Consider the following 16408-nt stretch of genomic DNA (forward strand, 5'->3'; position numbering starts at 1 on the left):
CCTGGTGTCCTAAAACTGCTGTTTATTGTTCAGAAGTCAGTGCTGAAATGACTAATTGCCCAGACATATTAAAATGTAACCACACGTGAGTTTACTTTCCTAGCTCCCACAATAATTCAATTGCATTATTTTTTTCTTTTCTAAATTTAATCCTTAAAGGATATAATTAAATACTACAACTGGATACAAGGTAGATTAAATAAAAAATGTTTCAACTGAGATTACTTATCTTTGCTCCTGCAGCTGACGGGGTGAGGCATTTCCAATTACATCTAACAAGTTTGAATGTCTACTGACATGTCTAATCTATAAAGAAGCCCACTGTTAGTAAAAGAGAAGCAAATCAGCAATACATTCAGTATAAGAACAGGATCCCAAAATAAATGAGAGGAAAAGTAGTAAACAATTCAGAAAAATGTTGCAGAATTTTGACCAAGCTAATCCTTTGGAAAGGTTTTCTGGTTTCTTCAGAAGGAAAAATGTATACCGACATCTAACTTTAGTGTAAAAATTCACTTGAAAAAATGAGGATACTCTTAGCCAATGGCTGGGTAATGCGTGGTATGTGTGTTATCACTTCCGAGTCTTAAACTGCTAGGACTGCTTGTCCCTTCGCAGCAGGCAACCAAAACTGACTGACAGATGCCCCCGAGATCCACCCGAGCCTTTAACTGCTAGGACAGACTGTCCCTTCACAGTGAGCAGCCAGTGTGGCTGACAGGTGCCCCCAAGGGTTGGTGCAGAGGCTTATTACACCTGAAACTTTGACTGCTAGCACAGACTGTCCCTTTGCAGTGGGCAGCCAGGGAGGCTGATGGGTGCCCCAAGAGTCTGCTCCGTGGAGGCAGCACGAGTCAGTGCCCAGCTTTTACTGCACCTTACCACTGACCAGGCTGAATATAGCCAAACCACCTAAGGTTCTTTGTTTGTGTTTGGCCGAGTTACAGAAACTAGAAGGAGTCAGGCTGAAGCTCAAACTTGGTTACTATTTATTACAAATGAAAATCTTAATGGTTACAGAATTATATAAAGTATTAATGGTTACAGTTGCAGGAAAAGTCAGATAAAATCTTAATGGTTACACTGTTATTGCTCTATTTACTTAACTACTAGTAGGATGATACAAATGACATGTCAATTACAGAAAGTTACCCATTTGAGGACAGACGCCTCAGACTAAAGAGCTCTTACTATTAAATGTGCACAAAAAAAACATTGCAGGTATAATTCTCACCCCTGCATCCTTCGACTCCGGTGTAGCCAACGTCATTCACTGAATCCCTTGGTAAGAACAGATACAAGGAAGGGGGTCCCCTGGGTCCGCAGGAGGCAATAACCTTACCCGACTGGCAGGTACAGGAAATTGGAGCTCAGTTAGAGTGGTCTGCCGGACCCTTCTTTATACCCCTTGGGTCACACACATTCTTCCTTATCTAAAGGTACCAATAGTACTGGTTCATCTTTGTGACGCCAGTTCTTACAAGGCAGTTGTAATTTAATTTACACTTGTACGATAGAGATAACTAAATCATTAAGACAGGACATTCTTTTCGTATGGGCAGGAGATTCCCCTTCTGGGACAAAAATGTGGGCGTATCAATTATCAGTACCAGCCAAGGGCAGTTAGAGGCCCTGGGGTCAACAGCTAGCCTGTCAGCCCCCTTATCGGTATTCTTCAGTCCAGGGTCATGCTGACACAGCACATCTGTGTTTTGAAGCATCAAAACTGTGCTTGAGATAAGCGCATCTGTGCTTTCAAACATTCTAAGACTGTGCTGTTTCTCTGTACTTTGTGCTGGTCTGAGGCACCTAAGAGGGGAAGGCAAGATGGAGTAGAGCAAGGGGGATTCTGTCTGGCTACAGATACCTATATTTATTGAGAGTGTGACTCACTCTTTTATTCTTTTATATATGGGGGAGAGCAAGAGAGGCTAAATCTCAGTAAGAATGTTAATGAGAGAAAAGACAGAAGGGAAAGTCTTGACAAACAAATCATATTGTAAACTTTGTACTTGGATTAGTAAAATTCAGAATAGTTAGTAATTTACATGTTGATCAAGCACAAAAGGTTTGATTTTTAAAACAATTTGATGATCTTTTAGTGGAGGAAACTATGAGAGATTCCATTTAATATTTACAATACTAGTTATTGGACACAAGTCTGAGTTACTTGTTAGTTGTGCTTTATGACGTAGATAAAAATTATATCTCCTACCTGCTTAAAAGAAAGCAAATCCATTTTTTTCTTTTATTATCCTCTACTGAAAGCAGGCATTTCATTTTGTATTTTATACAGCTGTGTGTGCCTCTCCAAGATTCACTCTGCCTTCACATTTATTTCCCTACACAGGCTGCGTCAACATGGGCACAAATCTTCGAAATAGCCGTATTCCGAAGGTTACTAATGGGGTGCTGAATTGAATATTCAGCACCTCATTAGCATTAGGACACTTCCAGCCGTGTTGCTTTGAAAGCGCGCGGCTACAGGGGGCTCCTTTTCGAAAGGACCCTCACCTTTCGAAATCCCCTTATTCTAATCAGTGATCAGAATAAGGGGATTTCGAAAGGTGCGGGATCCTTTCGAAAAGGAGCCCGTGTAGCCGCGCCGAGCCGTGCGCTTTCAAAGTGTTGCAGCCGGAAGCGTTCTAATGTTAATGAGGCACTGAATATTCAATTTGGTGCCTCATTAGTAATCTTTGAAATGGCCATTAGCATGGTTATTTTGAAGATTTGTGCCCATGTAGACACACCCAGTGTTTGATCTGTCATCCAGCTATCTGATATATCACTGCTGTGTTGGGCAATCCACCCAGCATTCCACAGTTTATTAATTTTAAAATATTACTAAAGCTACAAAGTGAAATTTTCTGTTCAGGATGAATACAATTCAGGAGAACTAATGGAGGCTTCCAAAATTTATTAGAAGATAAAATAAGATGTCTTTCTTTGCTGATCTCACTGGCTATGTAACTCCCTTGAATCCTACATCATATATAACATTTTCCCATTAGCTGAAGAAAAAAACTGAGCACTATGAAATGCATTTTAACATTTAGAGGAGAAATGTATGTTGAGGAATTTCGCCTTATTAAAAAGGATGAAATTGTGAGCAATAATTTTCTTTTTTTACCTTTAGGCCCAATGGAAGGAGAATTGATTTATGCAGCCTCTTTCTTTCCAGCAAAATCAGAAAATAGTAGTTACATAATACCTTTGGTTCCTCTTAAGAAAATGAAATAAAATTCTTTCTTACGAATAGAGTTTTAAAAGCTGATGTAGCATTAGTACTTATGTAAATACTTGACGATAACATTAATATTAATGTTTATACTTATGTGGATATTTCTATGTGTACACCTTGTGATCTTCAGCTACGAGAATACAATTTTTACTAATTTGCAGTAAGTTATTTGTAAAACTGTTTATTTATAGTTCTTTCATTAGTTACTCCCAAATATTGTGGAGCTCATGGCTTTGATCCTGCACAGACTTAGGCATGTGGTTAATTGAATTGAATTTGAATGGTAATATTTACATATCAAAGATATGCGTGTGCTGAAATTTTAGCAGTATCAGATGAATAGTGGCCTAATCTGTGCTTATAGGACTCTATATATTTACTATATGATTATTGCTAGTCATGGGGTGTGTCTATATTACCACCTTCCTTCGAAGGAAGGATGGTAATGAGGCCATTCAGAGTTTACTAATGAAGTGCTGCCATGTATAGGCAGGACTTCATTAAGCAAATATCCCCCCGGCAACTCAAAATTTTGAGGAGTAAGGGGACTTTGAAGATGCCCTGGCACTTTGAAGCACTGGTGGGTGTGCCGCAGCTAGACGCACGCCGGTACTTCAAAGTTTAAAACTTCGGAGTTGCCGCGGGGGGAAATTTGCTTAATGAAATCCTGCCTATGCACGGCAGCTCTTTATTAGTAAACTCTGAACAGCCTCATTACCATCCTTCCTTCGAAGAAAGGCGGTAATGTAGACACAGCCGTGGTGTTATGCCCTAGGACCTCACTTGCTAGGCAATGTCACGGTACCTGATTAGCAAGAAGATAGCCTGTGTGCGTGGTTATTCTTCACTTTTCATTGGCATCACTCCGTAGCAATCTACTGAAAATATGAGTCATCCAATTAATAAAAACAAAAACACTCACAAAAAGGCCATAATGAGTGTGTTAATTGTGGTTTTATAGACTTAGACTTGCAGTTAAGAAGTAATCATTTGGCCAGCCCTGAAGTTGGAGTCAGGCAATAGTAAGAGCCACTCTAGGAGTCCAGACTGCTGTGGCAAGCCCTGAACTTCCAGACCTTCCATTTGCCCTGGGCAGTGAGCCATCGGGAAACAGGACCCTGAGAAAAGGTCAGCTGTTAATCACCCCAGCCCTCCACCCAGAGCAGGTGGAAAATCCAGGGCCACCTACAGCAGCCAAGGTTCCTTGGGTAGCGTTCACCACTGCCCAGCTCTGGCTACTGTCCTGGCTAGGGGATGGCATCTCAGGGGGAAGAGCAGAAACAGGGCCAGGACCACAGAAGAATGAGGTGCTTCTATCTGTGTCCCATTTTTGCATTTTGAAAAAACAGTCCCCATAGGTCTGTGAAAAACTGGCATCAAGTTTCTTTGTACTTTCCCAAACTTTGTAGTGCTTTGCGTGGGCCAGTCCCTGCACATAAATTACAGTAGCCTAAATAAATGTTCTAATACTCAGATAATGACCATACAGAGTTTACATCATTGTACTGCAGCAGTATACAGGACATACTTTTTACTCCTGCAGCACAGGTAGTGGATTGCACAGGAATCCAGGAATGCCTGTTCTCATTCTTTGTTAATACAGGATATCCCTTGACTGGAGTCTTTCTCCTCAGGTCAGATATGCCCACCTAATCACATTTCAATTGCAGTGCAAAAAACAGTTATAGTCTTCACACTAAGTAAAATATTTAGCATTTCAGCTCTTTCTCATGCTTTGATGACCTCTTATAAATATATTAAGACTGAACAGAAAAAAGGTTACTTAAAAATGTTAAATGTCAATGTAGTTCCCTGATGTATGTTTTTTTAACAGAAAAACTTCTTATATGAGGACAAAATAGATTGTGCAATAAATTACACTTTACCTCAACAATAGAATTTTATGTTAACTAGGTTGGTGCCAATCTGTCTTCTCTAAAAAGACTTTATGGGACATGGTTAGAGATTATATTGCATTCTAAAAGTAATATATAGCCTAAATATATTATGGTGCGAAAATTTTTTTAAAAAAGCAGAAAATAAAAGAAAAACTCATCATCGGATGAAAACTTCATTGTTTTAATAAAAAATATAAACAAGCCTCATCAGACGATTACCAGCAGTATAAATACTAATAATGTAGTGATTTAAAGGGAATGCTTACTTGATAGCTGCTTGTGGATTTTCTGCTTTATTTTCTGTGTGCAGCATCATACCCTGTAGCTGATAGATAGATAGATATGGTATGTTCCAAAGTGAGTCTGTCACAAAGCCAGAGCCTGATGCCTCCCAAGTGCAGCTTTCTTGGCCAGAGGGATTTGTATAGGCACTATAAGGCATGTTGACAAGCCAGTGCCCTGGCACCTTGCTATAAGGTCCCCAGTTCTATAACAGTCTTAATCCAGAGGAATGTGATACAAAAACTGACAGCTAGAGTCCATCAGGTGGGAAGAAAATTTCAGCCTGCTAAACAGCGAAAGGGAGGAAAAAGTATTGATGATTTTCTTACATGACTTTCCTATTGTCTATAAATTTTATTCTAAGATGGAATGTAGCTGAGTGTCCATAAAAAAGAACTAGAACATAGCTAGGGGGAAAATGGAAAATAAGCAGTCATTTGGGCAGCCAAACTAAAACCTTGGGTACTAGTAGATCAAAATAACTGTATATACAGAAGTGTTTGAAAACAAAAGCCATGTAATCTAAAGAATGTCATTATAACCCTTCTAGGCCACGTCTACACTAGCCCCAAACTTCGAAATGGCCATGCAAATGGCCATTTTGAAGTTTACTAATGAAGCACTGAAATGCATATTCAGCGCTTCATTAGCATGCGGGCGGCAGCGGCACTTCGAAATTGACGCGCCTCGCCACTGCGCGTCTCATCCCGACGGGGCTCCTTTTCGAAAGGACCCCGCCTACTTCGAAGTCCCCTTATTCCCATGAGCTGATGGGCATAAGGGGACTTTGAAGTAGGTGGGGTCCTTTCGAAAAGGAGCCCCGTCGGGACGAGCCGCGTGGCAGCGAGGCGCGTCAATTTTGAAGTGCCGCGGCCGCCCGCATGCTAATGAAGCGCTGAATATGCATTGCAGCGCTTCATTAGTAAACTTCGAAATGGCCATTTGCGTGGCCATTTCGAAGTGTGGGGCTAGTGTAGACGTAGACCTAGACTGTTATTCTTGTCTTTTTCCATTCTGTAGCTCTATGTTACAAATTTTGGAGACCTCCTCCCATTTAATCTTAAAGAAAGGCAGTGTAGTCACCACTTCTTGGGTGTGTGTGCACATTATTTACCAGACTAATCACAATGACTCGGCTTTTTTATGCTTATTTTTGCACATACAATTCCCATTCATTTCCATAGTTGTTCCACAGCTAATTCCCTTGGCTGGCCCTTACAGACTGAACAACTTAGATTTATACTTATGTAAATCTGTGAAAATAATACATGTAGATTATGCTGTAGCCTTCTATTGTCATAGAAAGCAATCTACAGGTTGGATCTCCCTGGTCTGGCACCCTTGGCACCTGACCAGTTGCCAATGAGGGAGTTTGTTGGACCAGGGGAGGTCAGTTCTGACCCTGCCTGCCCAGCTATGTTCCTGATTCCAGCTGCCAGCGCCCCCTCTCTGCCCCACCCTACCGCTGGACCTGGTTGCTGACTCCCCCAGACCAGCTCCTCTTGCAGCCCCAACTGTCAGAGGTCCTGGCCTCACTGGTGCCCCATTCAGCCTGCCTTTCCTGGCTGGACTCCCGTCCACCTGCCATGGCCAGGCTGCCAGCCCTGGCTGATCTGCTGGACCTCCTGACACCCACCCCAGCAGGACTCTCAGCCCTGGCAGGGCTCCCAGGCATCAACCCTCCTGCCACCTGAGGCCCATAGATGTTGCCAGACCAGAGAGTCCTGTTTTGTAGAGGTTCAATCTGTATTATGTTTCTTTACCATTATAAACATTTATAAAGTTGATACCTGCAATTTAAGTTGAAACTTTTTGTTCTTTATGGACATAAGTGTGGAGAAGTTGACCCTATGCAATTCTTGCTGAAAATTCTCATTGATTTCTGGGCCTACATATGCTTTTCTGTACGAATGGTTTTGAAGCATGAGGAGAGAGGGAGCAAAGTAAATTCTAGCCAATTAATAGGTTACATATACAGTAACTGATACCCATTTAATGATTGCTTGTATAGGTGAAGAATATTTATACTGAGTATGTGAATAATGGTTACAGGGACTTGATAACATAACTAACTGGGTCACTTTCTCCAGCTCTTGGCCCAAACTATCCCATACCCATGAAAAAATATGAGAAGGAGAAACGTACCCCTACCACTGGGGGGGGAACAAGACAAAGATCCATGAAGGTACTGAGTTTCAGTCTCATGGGTCCCAGGCCATTTTTATGAACAAGGCTGCCTTTATTTGCTTGGCTTCTCCATGGATCACCACCTTCTAGTGGTGGAGAGGCTTGCAGGTTTGAATGACCTGAGAGTCATGGTGCCTGGAATCATGTACTCTCTTAGGGTCAGCCATGGCAAAATGGTCCATGGCAAGGTTCTGGACCAAGTGTGATCCAAGAAGTCCTGAACAGCAAAGCAGACTGAGGATAACTGTACTATGCAGGTGAAAGTGCTGTGTAACGTTATAATGGCTGTGAAGGCTGCAGCTAATAGAGCATTTGCTATTGTCATGGTGTCCATGCCATTGGTTCCAAGCCCTCTATCTGTCCCAGTGAGGTACCACACACTCCATCTATTAAAATCAATAGAGAATTACTGGAGAATGTCGACCTTTTCCTCTATCTCGGAAGCCATCTCTCATCCAAGGCTGATATTGACTGAGAAAGCAAACACCATCTGAGCTGTGCCAATGCAGCCTTTGGTTTGTTTACAACACCGGGTATTGGAAGATCACAAATTTGGAACAGACATCAAGCTTTGTGTTTATCAAGCTGTTATTCACGCAGCATTGTTGTATGGGTCTGAAACTTGAGCAACCTACTTGAAATTCCTTGAGAGGCATCACCAATGCTATCTCCTCAAGATCTTGACGATCAAAAGGGAAGACAGACACACCAACACCAGTATTGAGGCAATGATTATCCATCAGCAACTCTGCTGTACTGGTCACACTGTCCAGAGGCCAGAACATCAGCTGCTAAAACAGATCCTGTTCTCTGAGCTGAAGGAAGGGTACCAGAATGTGTGAGGACAGTTGTGTGTTCCATTTATTTTACCTTTGATAGTTCGTAATTTCTGCTTCCTCATTTAAATATGTTCCAGCCAGCAGTGCAACACAAATGGAGAGTTGAGAGTGCTAGAAAGGGCACACAATGCTTAGACTGCTAGGTCATAATGTAATATAATATAATATGAAAGATTCACAGCAGAGATTATTATTTACTATGGGCCCAGGAGGGATGGTTTTCTCAAGCACACAAATATGAGAATTGATTGGAAGATTTGTAAGCTAACTAAAATCACGGGCCTATTCAAAGCATTGTTAATCACTGGTACTTCTCAAACTGCTCCAATCAGTAAGATTAAACCATTGATTTCCCCGACCTGTGTCTAATATCCCTAAACCACACATCCCTATGAGTGATTCCAGAAGAAATAACATTCTGTGTTTGAACTTTTGTTTTTCCACTGAGGAGGCTGCAGTGGTATTCTCCTATAGTGTTCTTGCAGCACAAAATATTGAACAATAATGTGCTAAGATCTCCTGAAAGTAAATGTTTGTGAAGTGTCCACTGCCCTTCACTGGCAAGTGCTGCACATTTATATCCTGCTGGTACAACTCGTGTAATGATTTTAAACATCAGAAATTTAGGGAAGTTAGAAACGTTACCGCTGATCACTTGGCCTAACAACGTATACCTAAGGGGGTGTAAGTATTCTGAATGGTAATAGGTGCTGTGCCTGAGAGTGGCTTGAAAGCTTGTACTGCCCAGAAAGCAACAAAGCATTCACACTCACATGGATCAAAATCTAATTCTGTGCCTTTTAGCTTTCTGGATTTGTATGCCACTTGTTCCAATTTTCCTTCTTCATCGCTCCAGTGACGGATAAAAAGATAAATAGCTTTGCTTCATCAGGAAAGCATAAAGCTGGGGCTGCATCTGCCTTTGTTTTAAGAAACTTATGGCAGAATCCTGTTCCAATCCTCATTGCCAGAGAGTCTTTTGCTTTACAACTTCCAAGGGGAAGGCATGATCTTGGCACACTGATAGATATGTGGCTACCGTCACTTAAACCGAGTCAAAACAAATGCACGTCTGTCAGTGCTGGCCTTTCTAACAACCCTGCTACCTTTTGCTGATATGCTTACCTTCCATCTTTTCCAATTACTGTGTCCAAACCTGTCATTTGTGGTTGCACTAATTGAGCCTTTTTTAAATTTACCTTTAATCCTGACTCTTGAATTAATGCTAGGGTATTTTCGGTAAGTTGTTGCACCTGTCCTTTAGTCTCTGTTCTTAAAATGTAGCCACACAGTGAAGATAAAGCAGGAGTTTGTTTTTCTGATAACACTCTGTTCTAAATGCTGAATAATTTGCATGACTTGGGCTTCTGCTTTCTTTGGGTATTATCTTTGAGGAAGCACTACTGCATCGACAATTTTAACCCAAGCATTAAGCTTGTCACAGTCAGTTTTCATACAAGTCCACACTGGGGGGAAATTGGCACTGTGGCAGAGTAAAGCAATTCCACCCCCTTCTGTTACAATGATATTCTCATTTCTCTATGCAAATGGGGAGAAGGTATTTCCAGTTTCAATGGGTACCTGTGGGTAAATTGATTATTATGTTATTCTTAAACAACCAATCTGTTCCCAAAATAATTCCAACAGTCATATTGAGGGATAGACTTTAATCCTCCTTTTCTCAATGCCCTGTACCAAAAAAAAGGAATGTGTGACCATTCCCAACCTGTGCTTGATTTTCTCTGAAAATATTTCAAAATGACTGGTCTCAATTTCTTTTATGACTCTGGAGTGGAATTCTTTCGCAAAGCAGCATCTTACAACAAAGCTAAAGTAGGAACAACCATAGTCTGCTGGAAATAAACATGGGACATACCTTGGGGTCCTAGGAGATTTTACCTCTGAATCTGCACTGCTGTGCTTGTACATAGTATGTCTAGTGGACATTCCTAATCATCTTATGTTGAAGGAGCAGTTGAAGTTACGCTGGCTATCTCCTTTTGTTTTAATTTCCACTTCAGGGCTTCCTGTACCAAATTCTGAGTACAAGCTCCATTCTACTTTTCCCAACTTTTCCCTTGCTTCTTGAAGGTTTAGTAATGGTGATGGAAATCATATTACTCTTTTCTCTTCTCTCGAAGACGGCGAAGGGGTCATCGGGGGCAGGGTTAGTGCCATCCAGGAGGGACTAGAGGTCTGAGTATAACTGACTCTGGTGCTGTGATTACTCCACCCATGGGAGCAGTCCTGGATGAAATCTCCTTGGGACTGTGATGGTGCCCTCTTACTAGAACAAACTATTTGTTCAAGTACTGCTACAAAAGAAGCCTGCTCTTTTTTACATTAAGTGCTGGGCCCGAGTGAGTGGTAAGTTGCTGAATCTGTTCCCTTGATCTCGCTACGCTCACAGGTTACCTCCCACCGATATCCTTAATTTACCCGCATAACAGAAGCTCAGAGTAGTGGTCCAATCTCTCAAAGCATGGGTCTCATACGCAGTCATGTCCACACACGTGGTTAGGATGGTAACTGCCTTTACAGGAGAAATCACACCAGTCATGATGTACGTCAGACCCCAGAATGTTAAATAACACTCATGATCCTCATTAGGTTCTGGCATCATTCCTGCTTATTAGGTCTCTTAGGCTACGTCTACACGAGCCCCAAACTTCGAAATGGCCACGCAAATGGCCATTTCGAAGTTTACTAATGAAGCGCTGAAATGCATATTCAGCGCTTCATTAGCATGCGGGCGGCAGCGGCACTTCGAAATTGACATGCTTCGCCACCGCTCGTCTCGTCCCGACGGGGCTCCTTTTCGAAAGGACCCCACCTACTTCGAAGTCCCCTTATTCCCATCAGCTCATGGGAATAAGGGGACTTTGAAGTAGGCGGGGTCCTTTTGAAAAGGAGCCCCGTTGGGACGAGATGCGCGGCGGCGAGGCGCGTCAATTTCGAAGTGCTGCTGCCGCCCGCATGCTAATGAAGCGCTGAATATGCATTTCAGCGCTTCATTAGTAAACTTCGAAATGGCCATTTGCATGGCCATTTCAAAGTTTGGGGCTCGTGTGGACACAGCCTTAATGACATAAATACATACAGATATTTGGAAGGGTCATATACCCTAATGCATCCATGATTATCCACGAGGTGGAGGTGAGGTGCAGACAATTATTAAATGCTGCAGCTCAGTCACCATTAAACTTTTTCTAAGTGCCAGTTCAAAAACCTGCAACATCCATTTGCAGAAATTGTCCCATGTGAAGTGTCAGGGGCAAGCATTTTGACCATTTACTGAAGATCAGAAGCCAAGAGGGGTAGCACTATAACGATGTTTTTTCCCTCCGGCTTTGCTTGTGCATGCTACTGCTGCAACAGGGTCTTGGCTTATGAGAGCATTCAAAATACATATTTCCATATCTTGCTGGAAATCCAGGTTGTATATTTCCAAACAGAGGTATTATTTTGGGAGTCTATACCGCATTCTCCTCCCAGTACTGCTGCCGCTTGGCATGTTGCAAGCCCAAGTTTTTTATCTTAAGTGTTTAATGAAGGGTTTACAATGGTTATGGTTAGCAAGGGTCTACCCTGTTCTGAGGTTAGTTTCTGAACCATTTCTTGTCAACACCTGATTTTCTTTATTTTATCCTTTCTGTCTTTCTCCTCTAAGGGCAACCTGAAGCAGGGAGGGGGCAGGGTCTAACTTTCTATGTATGCCTCCTGCTGGTACTTTCCAGTTCTCTTGGTTTTTTTCTTTTTGTTTGTTTTTTTTTGCCTTAGACAAATTGCTCTGACAGAGACATAGTCTCTTGCTAGCAAGATGCCGGGCAAATATCTGATTCATTGAATGCCTCCCATAATAACAAAATTGTTGCCAAATCTCTGTTTTTACTGGGGTTGAAGGTTTGCAAGTTTATCTTCTAAATAGCACACACCTCTGCCAATACCTGTTCTATCCATAAGCTATGCCTGAACCTCTAATATTTGTTCAAAAGGGTGACTTTTATGTAATGTCTCCTGACCACCTTTAGGGGTAACTTTAGACTGCTTTCTCCAACATTTTTGTCAACCATATAAAAATCACACAATATTTTTCAAATTCTTCATATGAATGCTGAAATAACATTTGCTGAACATCCTATAACCTTCAGGGTTGGGGCTTACAGAAAATATCACCTACAATTCCTGGAGAATTTATTCCAGCCCACAACAGGGTAAGAAACTCTAAGTCCTTCTCTGACTACTCATCTCTTCATGGCTGAGACTGCACTCATCTATATTGCAGTCATCAACCAATTTTACAAGAACCATTGTTTACTGCCACATTCCCCTTTCCACAGTTCTTTGCCAAAAATGTTATGCTGGAATCATAAACAGGCTATTTATTTGTCCATCCTCCATCTCCTGATCTTGTACTTTGTTCTTGATTTAGTGTAGATGCCTTAGCACTTTAGGGTCATTAATCTGCGCTCCTCAGCCATCAGGACAAGATGATATTGGCATCTTTACTTCTTCACTCCCTCTTTTATTATAAGGCCCATCTGTTGTTGGCATCTTTTATCTACATACGTACCTCATTCACACAAAGAATAGCGAAACAATTTTAAAATCAAGCTTCTAACAAAACAAAACTAGAAAAAAAATTTCTAACATTACTAATCTAGCTTCCAAAGCATAGTAAGAGAACAGAATGGTTACATATTATCAATTTAATCACATTGTATCAACTTATAAGCTGCGTCTACACGTGCACGCTACTTCGAAGTAGCGGCACCAACTTCGAAATAGCGCCCATCATGTCTACATGCGTCGGGCACTATTTCGAAGTTAACTTCGACGTTAGGCGGCGAGACGTCGAAGTCGCTAACCTCATGAGGAGATAGGAATAGCGCCCTACTTCGACGTTCAACGTCGAAGTAGGGACCGTGTAGACGATCCGCGTCCCGCAACGTCGAAATTGCTGGGTCCTCCATGGCAGCCATCAGCTGGGGGGTTGAGAGATGCTCTCTCTCCAGCCCCTGCGGGGCTCTATGGTCACCGTGGGCAGCAGCCCTTAGCCCAGGGCTTCTGGCTGCTTCTGAGGCAGCTGGGGATCTATGCTGCAGGCACAGGGTCTGCAACCAGTTGTCAGCTCTGTGTATCTTGTGTTGTTTAGTGCAACTGTGTCTGGGAGGGGCCCTTTAAGGGAGCGGCTGGCTGTTGAGTCCGCCCTGTGACCCTGTCTGCAGCTGTGCCTGGCATCCCTATTTCGATGTGTGCTACTTTGGCGTGTAGACGTTCCCTCGCTGCGCCTATTTCGATGTTGGGCTGAGCAACGTCGAAGTTGAACATCGACGTTGTCGGCCCTGGAGGACGTGTAGACGTTATTCATCGAAATAGACTATTTCGATGTTGGCTGCACGTGTAGACGTAGCCATAATGAAGCAATTCCATCGAGTTTGGCCTACACAGACACTGAGGCACTTCTATGGATTTTCAGAGAAAGAGCATAGCCACCTGTTCCTCTACTCCTTTTCCCCATAAACACTATGTGGAGAGTTCTTTGCCCATATTCTAAACCCACTCAAAAAATCTGCTTTATAGTTTACCCTTGTCATAAATCTGGCCAAAGTGCATTTAATGACTAACATAGAGGAGAAACTGATCGGTCATTTTTTTCTTAAAACAAAATTGCATTTTGGATAAAGGCAGATGTTGAGTTACCATCCACACAAAGGAAAATAGTAAAGATAGGTCACTATTACTTCCTTTGTCTTGGTCCCCTACCATCTAATTGTAGGTATATCCACAGTCTTTTGTTTGTATTTTTATTGTTGTCAGTCAGCTGTATATTTTAAAAGACAGAGAGTAAAGGCAGATTTGTTGAATCAGCTGATCCATTGGTCTGGTCACCATTTTTTAGATTTCACTGACTTTGGATTAGTGACTGTTGGCATTTTGTGTTGCTGCTGACCCCTACAGTGGACTTTCTACTACCACAGATATTGCTTTCTGGGTTACAGTGGCAGAAACTGGTGTAGTCCAAGACACAGTTCAGTCATCATAAATCTAATTGCTGGATAATTAAGTAACATTTTGTCATTTACTAATGCTGAAGAATGATGGAGGGAAAAGAGAGGAATAATAGCTTTATGTCTGCTGACTACTAGGTTATTCCTGAAAGATACTCAGGCTACATCTACACTGCTAGATAAATTCAATTTTATTAAATTCTATTTTGTAACTCTAGGTTTTATAAATTCCATTTCGAGTATCCTCACTGCCCACAAAGTCACGTTAGTGCTGCTCCACTAGAGTGTCCAAACATTGACTATTGCAACAGTGCACTGTGGGAACCTATCCCATGCTTCCCTCATCCTGCACCCTCACCCAGGCCCTACTGCATGCCCAGTGCTGACAATGCTCACCCAGCTGCCTCGTTCCTGGATTCTGGCAGCTTGTGAGAACCAGGAAACTAACCTGTGTGGCTGACTCTGACTCACAGGAGCCAGGAGCCAGGTGTAGCAGAGACCCAGGTGTTGCGCTGGTCAGTTTCTCAGTTTCTGTGAGTACCAGGGAGCTGGAAGCCAGGTGCAGCAGTGCCATGAGTTTCCTAGCTCCCCACCACTTGCAGGAGCTGGGAAATTGACCAGGGCTGCTGCATTGGTCAGTTCCCGGCTCCTGTGAGCAGCAGGGACCCAGGAAACAGGTGCAGTAGCATAGTGAGTTTCTGAGCTTCCCCACCACTTGCAGAAGCTGGGAAATTGACCAGGGCTTCTATGCTGGTCAGTTTCCCAGCTCCCATGAGTGGCAGGGAGCCAGGAGCCAGGTACAGCGGTGCCAGTCAGCTTCTGGAGGCTAATGAATTCGATTCAAAGACAAGGTGCTTCCACATTAGTCTTCATTCAAACTGTTAAATTCAAAGCTGATGCTACACCCACCCAGCTCCAACAATATTATGCTAGAAATATTCAGCATCATCAATAACTGTGGGCTCAGCACCCGCTGGTGTCTGATGCCTCTCTCACTACTTCCTTTCATCTGTCCCTGTCCAGTGCGGAGTGGCTTAGTTTCTGTAGACTAGCTCCGCACCAATCTACTATATCATCTATCCATTCTCTGTGAGGTCTGCCCCTCCTATTCAAACCGTCCATTATGCCCAATACCAGGGTCTTGATTTTTCATTCGTCATTCATTCTGCAAATATGCCCAAATAGTTGTAGCTTCTGTTTTATAACCTTCTTCAGCAGGTTCTCTTTCGGCTGTATTTTTCTATATGATTCCTCATTGGTGACCATCTGCATCCATCCTGTTCTCAGAATCTTTCTATAACAACTCCTTTCAAACACCAATATTCTTCTTTTCGAATCTTTCATTATCACCCATGTTTCACATCCATACAACATGCTGCTGAATACACAAATTTTCAAGACGCTCAGCTTTGTTCTTAAGCTAATTGCTTTGCTTTTCCAGATCTTATCTATCACCTTCAAACTCGCTCTTGCTTTCGCTATTCTAGTTGCTATTTCCTTCTTACAGTCTAGATCATACGTTATGTTGCTCCCCAATTATGTGAACTTCTCTACATTTTCTAGTTCAATACCATTGAAACTTATCTTCCTTCCTATTTCCTTATCTCCAAATACCATGTTTTTGTTTTATCGATGTTCATAATCAGTCTGTACTGCTTCCCTTCTTCGTTTAACACCTGCACCATTTTTGCTAGCTTCTCCTCGTCTTCCTCAATGATAATTATATCATCCGTGAACCTCAAGTTGTTAATTCTTTTCCCATCCACTGATACCCCTTCTACCTCTTCCTTGATCTTATCCATCACTCTCTCCAGCTGTGCAATAAAGATACTTGGCGATATTGGATCTCCTTGTCTTGTACCTCTACTGGTTTTAAACCAACCTCCCAACTCCCCACATGTTATCACCACTGCCTCCACATTGTCACTGATATCCTTCAACAACCGTATT

The sequence above is a fragment of the Carettochelys insculpta genome, chromosome 4 (genome assembly GCF_033958435.1).
Source record: "Carettochelys insculpta isolate YL-2023 chromosome 4, ASM3395843v1, whole genome shotgun sequence".
Classification (NCBI taxonomy): domain Eukaryota; kingdom Metazoa; phylum Chordata; order Testudines; family Carettochelyidae; genus Carettochelys; species Carettochelys insculpta.